The sequence below is a fragment of the Nomascus leucogenys genome, chromosome 3 (genome assembly GCF_006542625.1).
Source record: "Nomascus leucogenys isolate Asia chromosome 3, Asia_NLE_v1, whole genome shotgun sequence".
Lineage (NCBI taxonomy): Eukaryota > Metazoa > Chordata > Mammalia > Primates > Hylobatidae > Nomascus > Nomascus leucogenys.
Genome location: NC_044383.1, coordinates 153,133,101 through 153,148,181, shown reverse-complemented (window position 1 = coordinate 153,148,181; position 15,081 = coordinate 153,133,101).

The window sequence follows — 15,081 nt, the reverse complement described above, 5'->3', positions numbered from 1 at the left end:
TTGCCTTGTTTTAAATAAATTGTGTACTTTTCATTTTATTTAATTTTTTGTTGAATTATTAGCTATAACTATTTTTTTTTCCAATTCTAGTGATTGCTTTAGGGTTAATTGTACACATCATATCCACAGCCTGCTTTCCTGTTATTCTACCACTTCCTGTATAATTTATAAACCTTACAATAGTATACTTCCATTTCTTCCCTCCCAGTTTTCATGCTGTTGCTGCCATATGTTTTACTGTTTTACGTATAAATTATAAACCCTATAATACTGTGCTGTATTTCTCACTAAACAGTCATTTATGTTTTAAAGAAATTTTAAAATAAGGAAATTATTTTATATATTTATATATTAAATATATATTTGTATTATATTACATAAATATATATATTTTTATATATTTACAAAATGCATATTAAAAATGTAGTTACAAATTCCAATATTCTCCATTCTTTATTGATACCATCTGGTGTCAATTTCAATCTACCTAAAGGACTTCCTTTTAGCATTTCTTATAACACAGTTACGTTGATAATGAATTCTTTCAACTTTGGTATTTCTGAAGAAGTCTTTATGCTGCCTTTGGTTTTGAAAGCTCTGTTCCCTGGTATAGAATTCTAGGGTGACAGGGTTGTTTTCCTTTTCGTTCCGTACCTTCAAGACATTGCTCAACTGTCTTCTTGCTTGCATTCTTTCCAAAGAGAAATCTGCTGTCATTCTTATTTTTGTTCCTCTGCACCTAATGCACAACAAAAATTCAGTGTTTGTTCTCTGGCTGCTTTTAAGATCGATTCTTTATCACTGGTTTTGGGCAATTTATTATAATGTATTCTGGTGTAGTGTCACTCGTATCTCTTGTGCCGGGAGTGATTGAGTTTCTCAGAACTGTGAGTATGTAGTTTTAAAAATCAAATTTGAAGACTTTTAACCATTATATCCTCAAATATCTCTTCTGTACCCTTCTCTCTTCTCTTCTTCATGGATTCCAATTACATGTATGTTAATATGCTTGAAGCCTTCCTGTAGCTCCCTGACACTATTTTTTAAAATTATGTTTTCCTCAGTGTGTTTCATTTTGGATAGTTACTATTGCTGTATCTGTCAGTTCACTAACAGTTTTCTATTAATTCCATTGCCTATGTATTCCATCCATGCATTTTTTGTCTAACCCACTGTACCCTAGGAACCTAACGTTCCTAGTCTAGTCTCTAGACGTTTGAATTAGGTTTTCCTTCTCATATCCTACACGTCTCCCCTTGGATTTCTGCATATGTGGATTACAGTCACTGGTTAGGGCCCTTGCCTGCCATTCTGACACCCATGTCAGTGTTAAGTCCCCTTAGATGGACTGATTTTTCACCTCATTAGGGGTTGTATTTTCCTACTTTTGTACATGACTTTTACATGCCTGGTAATCTCTGATTGGATCCCAGACATTGCGAATTTTAGCTTACTGGGTGCTGGATATTTTTACATTCCTAAAAATATTGTTGAGCCTTTTTCCTGGCACATAGTGATGTTACTTGGAAACAGTTCGATCCTTTCCGTTTTGCTTTTCAACATTTGTAACGGAGGTCCACAGCCATGTCTAGTTTAGGGCAAACTCTTCCCTGTGACAGAGCCAAGGCCTTTCTGAGTGCCCCGCCCAGTGTGCTGTGGAATGCGAGGTGCTCTCTCAGGCACTGTTCCAGCCTCTCTGTGAGCACAGCCCGTCTTCCCTCTTTCCCTCTCTCTCTCTCTCTCTCTTTTTTTTTCCTGAGACAGAGTTTTGCTCTTGTTGCCCAGGCTGGAGTGCAATGATGCAATCTCGGCTCACCACAACCTCCGCCTCCTGGGTTCAAGCGATTCTCCTGTCTCAGCCTCCCGAGTAGCTGGGATCACAGGCATGCACCACCATGCCTGACTAATTTTAGATTTTTAGTAGAGACGCAGTTTCTCCATGTTGGTCAGGCTGTTCTCAAACTCCCAACCTCAGGTGATCCACCCGCCTCGGCCTCCCAGAGTGCTGGGATTACAGGCATGAACCACTGCGTCTGGCCCCCTCTCTTCTTTTCACAGGATTCTTTCCTGGCCTTGTGCAGTCTCCTCACACGATCAGGACCCTGCTGAACATGTGAGGGGGACCCTTCACTGTCTCCGGGGTGCTCGCTCTCTCCTTGAATTGCAGCTGCTTTGTTCTCTCCCCTCTGTATCCTTTCACTCGGGAACACACAGAGGTCTGCTCGGATGCTCCCTTCCTGCACTGAGTCCTGTTAAGCTCTCTGGTCAGGAAGCCGGAGGAAGTGAGGGCTTTCATCACCTGCTTCCGGCTGGGGGATCATTGTCTTTATGGCCTGTGCCTACCTTTGGAAGCTGTTATTTTAAATATTTTGTGTCTTTTTATCTACATTTTGGTTTTTGCAAATAAGACAGTAAATTTGGTTCCTGTCACCCCATATTTTCTGGAATTGGATATCCTTAAATTGTTTTTTTGTTTATTAATTTTGTATCCAAATATCTCACTGAAGTTTTTTAATAATTCTAATAAAAGTATTTTAAAATTTCTGTGTGGACAAACATACTGACTGTAACAAAGTATCCTTTTGGTTTTTTTTCCCCCCTTTCGAAGACAATCTTTTATTTCTTTGTTTTTGTTTTTTCTGTTCTGCCCACAACATGTGGTTCAGGCACACCTTGCTTTATTGTACTTCACTTTAGTGCCCTTTGCAGATATTGTGTGTTTTGTAAATGGCAACCGTGCATTGAGCAAGTCTATTGATGCCATTTTTCCAATAGCATGTGCTCTCTTTGCATCTCTGTGTACATTTTTAGTAATTCTTGGAATATTTCTAACTTTTTCATTGTTATATCTGTGATGATGATCTGTGATCAGTGTCTTTGATGTTAGTATTGTAATTTTTGGAAGATGCCATGAGCCACACCCATATAAGACAGGGAACTTAATCGTAAATGTGTGGATTTTTTTTTTCAGCTTTTATTTTAGGTTCCTAAGGTACACGTGCAGGTTTGTTGGCAGGGTATATTGTGTAATGCTGAGGTTTGGGATACAAATGATCCTGTCACCCAGGTGCTGAGCGTAGCACCCAGCAGTTAGTTTCTCACTCTTGCCCCTCTGCCCTCCTCCCTCTGGTGTCCCCAGTGTCTATTGTTCCCATCTGTATCTCATGAGCTCCCGAAGCTTAGCTCGCACTTATAAGTGAGAACATGCAGTATTTGGTTTTCTCTTCCTGCATTAATTTGCTTAGGATGATGGTCTCCCCCTGCATCTATGTTTCTACAAAGGCCATGATTTTATTCTTTGTTATGGCTGCATCGTATTCAATGGTGGATATGTACCACATTTTCTTTATTCAGTTCACTGGTGATGGGCATCTTAGGTTGATTGCATGTGTTTGCTATTGTGAATAGTGCTACGATGAACGTGTGAGTGCATGTCTTTTGGTAGAATAATTTGTTTTCTTTTGGATGTGTACCCAGTAATGGGATTGCTGGATGAATGGTATTTCTGTTTTAAGTTCTTTGAGAAATGTCCAAACTGCTTTCCATGGTGGCTGAACTAATTTACATTCCCACTCACAGTGTATAATTGCTTCCTTTTCTCAGCAGCCTTGCTAACATCTGTTTTTTTTTTTTGACTTTTTAATAATAGTTGTTCTGACTGGTGTGAGATGGTATCTCATTGTGGTTTTGATTTGCATTTCTCTGATGATTAGCAAGGTTTGGCATTTTTTCATGTGTTCATTGGCTCCTCATATGTCTTCTTTTGAGAAGTGTCCATTCATGTCTTTTGCCCATTTTTTAATGGTTTTTTTTTTTTTGCATGTTCAATTGTTTAAGTTCCCTATAGATTCTGGATATTGGACCTTTGTCAGATGCAGAGTTTGTGAATATTTTCTCCCATTGTGTAGGTTGTCTGTTTACTCTGTGATAGTTTCTTTTGCGTGCAGAAGCTCTTTAGCTTAATTAGGTCCCACTTGTCAATTTCTGCTTTTATTGCAACTGCTTTTGAGAACTTAGTCAGAAATTCTTTCCCAAGGCCTATGTCCAGAATCATGTTTCTGAGGTTTTCTTCTAGGATTCTCATAGTTTGAGGTCTTACAATAAATGTGTGTTCTTATGGCTCCTCTGGCTGACTATTCCATCGTCTCTCTTCCTCTACTCAGGCAGGCCCCCTATTCCCTGAGACACAACAGGATTGAAATCACTCCAGCTCATGATCCCACAGTGGCCTCAAAGTGTTCATGTGAAGGAAAGACTTGCACATCTCTCACTTTAAAACAAAAGCTAGAAATGATTAAGCTTAGTGTGAAAGGCTGTCAACAGCAGAGGTAGGCTGAAAACTAGGCCTCTTGCTTCAAACGATTAGCCAATTACATTTGTGAATGTGAAAGAAAAGCTCTTGAAAGACTTCGAAAGTGTTACTCTAGTGGACACATGAAGAGGTAGAGCGTTATTGCTGATACAGAGGAAGTCTGAGTGGTCTGGGATAGAAGATCAAACCAGCCAAACATTTCCTTAGGCCAAAGCCTAAGCCAGAGCAAGGTCAACTCTGTGAAGGCTGAGAGAGGTGAGAAGGATGCAGAAGAAAAGTCTGAAGCCAGCAGAGGTTGATTTGTGAGGTTTAAGAAAGGAAGCCGTCTCCATAAAATAAAAGCGCAAGGTGAAGCAGCGGATGGAGAAGCTGCAGCAAGTTCTCCAGAAGATCCAGCTAAAACCATTGACGACGATCACTACATTCAACAACAGATTTTCAACGAAGATGAAACAGGCTTCTATTGGAAGAGATGCTATCTGGGCCTTTCATAATTAGAGAGAAGAAGGCAATGCCTGGCTTCAAATCCTCAAAGGACAGATTGACTCTCTTGTTAACGGCTAATGCAGCTGGTGACTTTAAGTTGATGTCAAAGCTCATTGACCATTCCAAAATTCCTAGGGCCCTTAAAAATGATGCTAAATCTACCCTACCTGAGCTCTAGAAATGCAACAACAAAGCCTGGATGGCAGCACATCTGTTTACAGCATGGTTTACTGAATATTTTAAGCCCACTGTTGATATCTACTGCTTAAAAAAAAGACTTCTTTCAAAATATTACTGCTCATGGACAATGCACCTGTCACCCAAGAGCTCTGATGGAGATGTACAAAGAGATTAATGTTGTTTTCATGCCTGCTAGTACATCTATTCTGCACCCCATGGATCAAGGAGCCATTTTAGCTTTCAAGTCTTATTATTTAAAAAATACATTTTGTAAGGTTGAAGATACCACAGAAAATAATTCCTCTGATGGATCTGGGCAAAGTCAATTAAAAACCTTCTTGAAAAGATTCACTATTCTAGGTGCCATTAAGAACATTCATCATTCATGAGAGGAGCAAAAATATCAGCAATGACAGGACTTTGGAAGAAGCTGATTCCAACTCTCGTGGGTGACTCTAACAGGTTCATGATTTCAGGGGAGGAAGTAATTGTAGATGAGGAGGAAAAAGCAAGAGAACTAAAATTAGAAGTGGAGCCTGAAATGTGACTGGATTGCTGCAATCTCAGGATGAAACTTGAACGGATGAGGAGTGGCTTCTTTCAGGTGAGTAAAGAAAGTATTTTTTGGAGATGAAATCTACCCTGGTGAAGATGCTGTGAACACTGTTGAAATGAAAACAAAGTTTTTTTTGTTTTTCTTTTTTTGACGGAGTCTCACTCTGTCACCCAGGCTGGAGTGCAGTGGCGCAATCTCAGCTCACTGCAACCTCCGCCTGCCAAGTTCAAGCGATTCTCCTGCCTCAGTCTCCCGAGTAGCTGGGACTACAGGTGCAAGCCACCATACCCTGCTATTTTTTTGTATTTTAGTAGAGATGGGGTTTCACTGTGTTGCCCAGGCTGGTCTTAAACTCCTGAGCTCAGGCAATCCTCCTGCCTCAGCCTCCCAAAGTGCTAGAATTACAGGCGTCAAGGATTTCTAATATTCCATAAACTTAGTTAATATAGCAGGGGCTGGATTTGAGAGGATTGACTCCAATTTTGAAATAAGTTCTACTGTGGGTAAAATTCTATCAAAAAGCATCGCATGCTATAGAGAAGTCCTTCCTGAAAGGAAGATTCCATTGATGCAGCAAACTTCATCGTTGTCTTATTTGAAGACACTGCCACAGCCATCCCAGCCTTCAGTAACCACCACTGTGATCAGTCAGCAGGCATCAACATCCAGGCAAGATCCTTTACCAGTAAAAAAGATTTCATCTTGCTGAAAGCTCAGGTGATCATTAGCATTTCTTAAGGCAGGTACACTGTTTTTTAGACACAATGCAATTGCACCCTCATTTACTGCATTATAGTGTAAACATAACTTGTAAATGCACTGAAAAACCAAAACCATTTGTGTGACTTGCTTTATTGTGATAGCTACTTCATTAGGGTCATGTGGAGCTGAACCTGCAGTGTCTCTGAGGTGTGTGTGTGGACAAGGTGTCCATTTACTTTGCAGTCTCAGTATCCCAAAAAGAAGGGTTTCCCAAGCTGTAAGGACTTCTTCACCTGGGAAATGTGTTCTTAAATTTTTTGAAAGGTTGCCATTTTTTTTACTCTCACATTTGTATTATTTTGAATTAAGTCCATTGTTATTGAGAATGTATCTGCAGAAAAACTGCAAATTTTGTGAGGTTGTGTCTACCTAGAAAATTTTGCAATTGTTTTTGACCTGAGACCTAGAGTTATAATACATCATTAGATTGCTTTTATAAAATTTTCAGCTTAAAGCTATTTCAGCTACCCAAATAGTATCATTTTTTGCCTTAGTTTGTTATTTTAAAAGCATTTATTATTGCAAAACAGTAAATGTATATTTAGAAACTAGAAAACAGAAAAAAATAAAAATGTTGAGGTCACCATTGTTAACACCATAGTGTATGTATTCTGGGTCTTTTTCTTTCTTCCTTTCTCTATCCATATTTTTAATATTCATTCTTTTTTTTTTTTTACTAAATTGACGTTCTATTATAATAGTATTTTGTCATCAATGTTTCTTCATTAATTATCTCCACCTTTTCATGTAATTACATTTTATTTTATCTATACACTGTCCATTTCAAATTTTTCCAATTGTCCTGAAATGTTACTTACAACTGGCTTGTCTAAACCGGGACCTGACCCAGAGCCACAAACTGCATCTGGTCATTACATCCTTAAATATTTATTAATCTGTCACAGTCCCCATTTTTTTTTTTTTTTTTTTTTGAGATAGAGTCTCACTCTGTCGCCAGGCTGGAGTGCAGTGGCACAATCTTGGCTCACTGCAGCCTCTGCCTCCTGGGTTCAAGTGAGTCACCTGCTTCAGCCCCCCCAAGTAGCTGAGACTATAGGCACACGACACCACACCCAGCTAATTTTTGTATTTTTGGTAGAGACCGGGTTTCACCATGTTGGTCAGGATGGTCTTGATCTCCTGACCTCATGATCCACAAGCCTCAGCCTCCCAAAGTGCTGGGATTACAGGCGTGAGCCACCACACCTGGCCGTCACTTTTAACACCTTGATAGATTGAAGTTAAGACTATTTGCTTGAATACGTCCAGGGTGATGTGAGCTTCATACGCATCAAATCAGGAGACACATACTATGCGATGCTAAGAATGACTTAACATGAATTAAGATGACAATTGATGTTTCCAATGTAAAATTATGCTTTGTCAAATATAATTTTTCAAAAGCCAAAAAGATGATTCTTACAAATAGGAAGTGAGTACATGACAAAGACTTATTTAACCCGTGACTCCGGGAACAAGGAGCATGGCAATTTTGGTTCAAAGAATTACAGGAAATACAGAAGTATTTATAGCCCCTGAAAGAAATAATGTTATGATAAGATTTCTAAATTAGCTACAAGAAAGGTTAATGTTTTATACGATGATGAAACTGTAAACTTGGGGTTATCTTTTTCATCAGAGTGACAACATTTGCACCTCTATCAGACATGGCTCGTTTGTATAAGAAAAGAATCATTTGCATGGAATCAATTTTCTACAGCTTAACACCTGCCCTTACAGAGTTGCTAAATATCCTAATCAATAGTAAACTGTGAGTCAACAAAGACGTACAGCCCTAGAGAATTAGATAGTCCTGAGGCGGGCATGATAGACTGGCTCAGGACTTCTTTGAAAGGACATGCAGCCTTGTCCACGTTTGGGGTCTGGTTTTCTTTTTTTTTCTTTTTCTTTCTTAATTTTTTTTTTTTTTTTGAGATGGAGTCTTGTTCTGTTACCCAGGTTAGAATGCAGTGGTGTGATCTTGGCTCACTGCAACCTCCATCTCCCGGGTTCAAGTGATTTCCTGCCTCAGCCTCCTGAGTAGCTGGGATTACGGGTGCCCACCATTGTGCCTGACTCATTTTTGTATTTTTAGTAGAAACAGGGTTTCACCATCTTGGCCAGGCTGGTCTTGAACTCCTGACCTCGTGATCCACCCACCTGGGCCTCCCGAAGTGCTGGGATTACAGGCGTGAGCCACTGCATCTGCCTGGGGTTGGGCTTTCTTAATCTCCCTCCCCATCTCTTGTTTGACTAGAGAGCAGTGTGTGCTGTGTTAGTTTGGCACTCCACAGAGTACTTGTTCCTTAAATCATAAACCTGATGATTGTATCAGCAGTTGATAATCCTCGCCTGAATCAATAATTTCAACAGTCTTACGGATGGTGGACTTTCTAATTCCCTCTTTTTTTTTTTTTTTTTTACATTATTAGCTGATTTTTTTCCAATAAAAAAGAACTTAGTCCCAATAAGTGTGGTGGTTGGTTATTACATCAAATAATAAAAAGCTGAACCCCAATCCCAGATGAGAACAGGCCTGCAATAATGAATTTTAAGGGAACACTTCTTTTCCCCATTTTGGAGCCCACGGAAAGTGGGATAAGCTTGCTTGCCATCTGTGTTTGCCAAAGGGATTTTTCTTAGTGTGCTCTTCTACTGAGGAGGGCCCCATCTTTCTGTTAGGGTTTCAGATTTAAGTTCCAACTCCCTAGGGGCCTAATGTCACGTGGATACTTCGAGACCAAGTTCCTGATGCTCCCGCCCCTCCTGCGGGGCTGCTGCAGCCCAGACTCCCTCTCTGGCGTTTGGTCCCTTTATTCCTGGTCTCTGTGGATTTTGCTTGCTTGTGAGCTAAGCTATATATTTGAAAAGATGATTGATGCTTTTCATTCAGCATTTCTAGTTGTAAAGATGTAGAATGTTCAGCTTATTTGATCCACAATATTGTTTTTCTAAAAAAGTCACTACTTCAACTTTGCTGATTTTTTTGTGTCTTTCAGGTCTACTGAATAAATGGCCTCTCTGTCAGTGGAGAATAGCTCAGTCGTCAGATGATTGCATTCTCTCATCTTCCTTGAGAGGTTAGGCCTGTCACATGGTATTGGTCACAGCAAGTATTTACTGAGCTCTATGCTTTGGTAGATGCCACGCTACAGCTTTGCTTTCATTATTATCCTTATAAAACAGGAAAGGTTTCCTTGTCCCCTCGCAGGGCGTGTGAGAGCCGGAGTCCTTGTGCCCTCGCAGGGCGTGTGATAGCCAGAGTGGCTCACTTCTTCAGTGCCCTGCTGCCCAGACCTCTAGGGGTGCATACAGATGGGCAGGTTGTGGGGCTCTGACCCCTACGACAGTGGCTAGGGTGGATGTCGACAGCTCCTGCAGCCCCAGTAGGCATGTGTTACCGTGTGCTCTTTCAGTTTTGCCGTCTCTAGGCGGCTTGTGTTAACCAGCTCAATTAGACCCTCTACCTTGTTACAAGGACACAGGACTTCTGTATACCGGGCCCTTGCCTTGGTGTACTGGAAGAATCGGATCACACCTGGGCTTGGAGAATGGGTGCAAGGTTTGATTGAGTGGAGGTAGCTCTCAGCAGATGGGGAAGCCAGAAGGGAGATGGAGTGGGAAGATTTTCCCCTGGAGTCAGGCCGCTGAGCAGCCGGCCTCTTCTCCCACCACCCTGGCCAAACTCCGCGTGGCTACGCAGGAATAGCCTGCCGGCGTGCCAGTGTCTCCCTGACTGCAGCGGGCTCTTGAATCAATGTGCTCCCCTGGCCGTCTCGCTGCCTGTGTGTTCTTCCGCTCATGTTCTCCTCTTGATGTCTTGCCGCTTGGGTCTCGGGGTTTTTATAGGCACAGGATGGGGGCGTGGTGGGCCAGGGTGGTTTTGGGAAATGCAACATATGGGTGTGAAGGCAGGAGCGCCTGTCCTCACCCAGCCCTGTGGACACAGGCCCGAGGGTGGAGCTCTAGCCAGGGACCCACCTTTCTCTACCCAGCACTTCCCTGCCTCCTTCCCATATCACTTAGTCCTCCCAACAACCCACGACGACAGGTGTCAATGTTCTTTCCTGCGGGGAGAAAACGAGGCATGAGAAAGTTGCTTTGCTTCCCCAAGAGCACGTGTGTAATGAATGACAGAGAGGGCCTGTAGCCAGGTCTGTCGAACCCAAATCTGTGCTTCAATCTGCTACACCAAGACAGGCTCTCATAGGAGAGCTCACAGTAGGAATTGACTGAGTTTTGCCCTGCACTTTACCCATCCTACAGGGACTCTGCTTCATTCTAGAGAACCTTCACAAGCTCTCGAGATCACAGAAGGAGTCCTGCTGTCAAGATGAGGAAGCTGAGCTCAGAGAGATTCACTAACTTACCTGCAGCCACATAGGTAATAATTGCTTTCTTCACCATCTCACGTTGCAAACCTACTTTTTACTGAAAAACAGACCCCACGTGACATGCAGGCTGCACTTGTGGTGGTGCCTTCCCTCTTCACAGGGTGGAGTCACTTCACACTCAGAATGCGGGTTCTGGGCTCAGGCGTGCTGGTTGCTCCTGTCCCCTGATGCTCCCGGGGGAGGGGACTGTGGCAGTGCCTCTGCCTAACATGGGCCACCGTCAGAGCACCTGCGGCCCCAGTGGTTGCCACGGCTCTCCGGCTTTGGGCAGTACAGAAACGGCTTGGCAGCAAGCTATTGTGAGGCAACGCCTGTGGATGAAGTGGTCCAGCTGCTGGCTGTGTCCGCTATCTGAGTTCTGCATGCACTGAAGGACCTAGAAGAGATTCTTTCACAGGCAAAGGCAGTTTACAGATCTCACTTTTCCTTTTTCCCTTGGAGTGGGGCAGAAAATTAGGTAGAATTAGTGATAAGTGCTTGGTTTACAATATTGGGTTGATTTTGAAATCATGGATTTTTCAGTTCAGATAAAGACTGAAGTGGAATCTAGCTCTCCTTTGGTCTATCTGAGACTTTTTTTTTCATCCTAGAAAATAAGATTGGGAAATGAGGTAGACCAGATGTGGAGGCGACGGGCGCTCCATGAAAAAGGTAAGAGCCACAGAAAAAAGCTCACAGAAGAGATTAGTCAAAAGAAAACTCTTCAGTTTAAAGAGGTAAATAAGGAATATCAAGTGCTTTAAAAAGGTTTCTCACTCCAGAAATTACCTCCACAACCACAGAGTGTATTTCGGCAATACCTTCGTTTTTATCTGAAAGTGGCAGGCACTGGCTTTTCTTCACGAGACCTCTGCTTATCCATGAGGCAGAAACTCTGATGCCATTTCCACATTGTCTCTCTCTCCCAGAACACGCAAGCCTGGTGGCAGGTTTGATTTTCAAACAGCTTATGCGTGTAAGACATGCTTCTCCATTCCTCGACGGTCCTTCTAGTTATCTCTTTAAATTACTGTTTTCTTTGTCGCCGTGTCATGTGGAGGAAGGATGACAGAGAGCAAAATGATGCATCCGAGTGAGAGCCAAGGGACCAGGCGTGCGGGGCGCCTTTGGGACCAGCTCGGGAGATTGACAGTTTGCTTCCGCAGCTCCAGATTCCTGGGTCTGGATCTCTCTTAGCAACCACAGCTTCCAGGTGGACCAGCAGGATGAAAAGGACTTTGATCTTGCAGAGTCAAGCTTAACTTCCCACTGAAAGCAATGGCGTGTGAAAACAGGCCAAATGATTCACGACTGTTTCTTGTTCCCAGATTTCATTCTAAGGGGATGCTTCTGAGTGCTCTAGCTCAGCTCCTGGTTTTTCTTTTAGTAGTAAGAGCCACAGACAAAAGCTCACTTGCTAACTCTCCGCAGAAAGATGAATTCGCATAGGAAGGTACAAGCAGAACATGCACAGTGTCCTAGTGTAAGAGAACCAGTGCCCTCAGATGACCACCTTATAGTCGGTCAATTAACAGTGTTTCATGAACACCAGCAAGGTAGCAAAAGGTAAATCCCATTAAGTTTTCAAAACAATGACCGAAGTATTTTTGCATATTGAGGTGTCATTTGCATACAGTACGATGCACACTCTTCTAGTATATAATTTGATGAGCATGGTGTGTACTCAGGTAACCAGGATAGAATATTCCACCCTTTACAAAGCTTCCTCAGGCCCTCTGCATTGGATCAACATCCCCTGCTCCCAGCCCCTGACGAACACTGATCTGAGTTCTGCCTCTGTGGTTTTGTCTTTTTCACAAGGGCATGAAAATGGAATCATGTAGCGTGTGTTCCTTTGTGTCTGGTGTCCTGGCACACTGCCGCTGACAGCACCCGTGCTACTGTGTGCAAGAACAGCTGCTCCTTTTTACTACAGAGTAGCACTCCACAGCAGAGAGACTGCAATTTGTTTTTCCACTCCCAGTGGATGGACACTGGCATTGTTTTCGGTTTTGGTTTTTATTGTGAATAAATCTGCTTTTAGATGTTCATATACAGGACTTGCATGAACGTATGTTTTCATTCCTCCTGGGTAAATACCTAGAATAGTATGCTGTGTTCTATGTAAAGACAGCATCTAACTGTCCAGGGCACTGCCCCGCTGTCTTCTAAAGTAGCTTTCCGACAGGCAGTGTATGGGTGGGTCTCGTGTTTTTAATCTGCTCTGATGATCTCTGCCTTTTAATTGGAATATTCAGACCATTTGTGTTTTGTGTGATCATTGTTGTGGCAGTGTCCTATTTGTCCTTTGTTCTTTCTTTCTCTTTTTCTGCCTACTTTTGGATTCATCGAGCATATTTTTATAATTCCATTGTCTGTAACCTGTGAGCTCACCAGTCATCCCTTCCAGAGCTTCTGCACTGATTGCTCAGAGGCAGAGGGTGGCTGCTTTCCCCTCACTAGGATGCACAGGTCTCTACTTGGGATCTGGGGCCGAGGAGGGTTTCTTGCCCTCTCGTCAGTTTGCAGCTTCCATTTCACGTTGGAGAAGGTGAAGGAGTTGGGCTGGGTCCCACCATGTCCTCTGGGGTCATTCCTGGGTCTCCTGCTCTTTCCTTCCCCTCTAGTGAGAACACAGCAGCTGTTGCAGGCACATGGAGAGAGCTGGAGAGTGAGACAGGCTCCCCTTGTGTCTGGGGTCTGCAGGGAGTCCAAGCCAGCACCCTAGCCTCTCTTCTGCCTTTAGGAACTCATAAAACCTTTGGCTACATTCTTCTTATCCACTTCTAGGGCCACATTGCTTTTGTCTAGAATCGTCTGAAACTCTGTGTTGCTTTGTTTTGTTTAATGCAAGAAGCAAGGGGCAGATGGTATGATGTTAACAGATGGAGAAGAAGCTGGAATGACTCAATTTCTACTTTCTTTTCCATCTCTTTTATGTAAAAATGATCTCCAAACAGAAAGGACAGAGCAAACTTGACAGAATTGAAATCTCAAATAGAAAATAATATGTGGCATCTGCTGTCTATAAGGAAGTTTAAGCTGTGAGACCCAGAAGATCTAAAAGATCTTGGAAATGAGATGGCCAAGCCCTTGGAGGCAATCCCTGTGGAATCTTGAGAAATGAGAGAAGACAGCAAAACAAAAGAGATGGACAGATGGCGTGGTCTTCGAGATGGAAATAAGGTTGCATGGAGACCACAGATGAGTGAACGCTGTCTATCTGTGGACAATTTTAGTTTAGATGTAAAAAGATGTTTTGGAAAATTCTAGAAAAGAAAGGAACAAGCATTGGCTCACTTAAAACAAACAGCCATGCCAGGTGACCTCATTTCCTGTGCAAACAGGCTTGGGAGATGTGGGAGCTTCACTGCCTCTTAACTCCAGCCAGGCCCTCAGTCTCCCTAAGGACAAGATGGAGAAATGTAGGTTAGAAATAATTCACACACCTGAACTCAGAGCTGGCCGAACAGTTATATCTGATAGGGGAATGTCGACTCTGAAGATTTCTGGCTTGTCCTGGGGCTTAATCCTTGGACCTATTTTATTCAACACTGATTGTCAATGCTCTGAATCATGATGCTCATCACTATCCCCCTGAGGAACTCACCAGCTCCTTCCCCAGGTGCGTGGGGATCCGACCTGAAGAGCACTTTCCAGGAGACACACTTTGCTGTCCACACAGAGACCAGGATGCATTCGTGGACTCACTTGCCCTAACTTCTGTCATGCTGCTTGCAATGCACAGCCAATCCCAGCATGAATGAAGCCAGCAAGACTTTTCTTGGTGTTTATTGAGTGGGATTCTGGTGGCTCCTACGCGGATTCACTTTTTACAAAATCATGTTGACAGTCTTGCTTATAGCCCTCAAAAAACTCTGAGTAAGACGCGCTGGTTTGCCTTTGGAACATAGGATAGGCACTGTTATCAGAATCTGCTGCAATCTCATACCAAATTGGAACGTTTTCCCTTTATAGCATTTTTAAAACTTTTCCCACAAAATAACAGCATTGCACCGTGTCACATTATGTTTAATTGCATAATGTCAGCCTCCCTTAAAAAAATGTTGAAAAGATTATACTTTAAAATAGTAATCATGGGGAAATGCCTGACTTGAGGAGTTCAGCAGTTATAAATATTCCTGCAACATTAATTGGTCAATAAATGTCTGCTGACCGGGCCTGTGACACGTAACTCAATGGGAACCTCGGAAAAAACCCTGATTTGCAAGATTTCTGACCCCAGAAAGCACCCAACAGAGCGTGGCATTTAAAGCCTGCGCATCCAGGAGAAGCCACAATTCCTACACCAGATGTTCACGTTGCTATTTTAAAATTCTGGGCTCCAGCTGTGTGTGTAGGCACAAACTGTGCACCGTGCATATGGGATCCCAGTCACTCCCACTCCCACG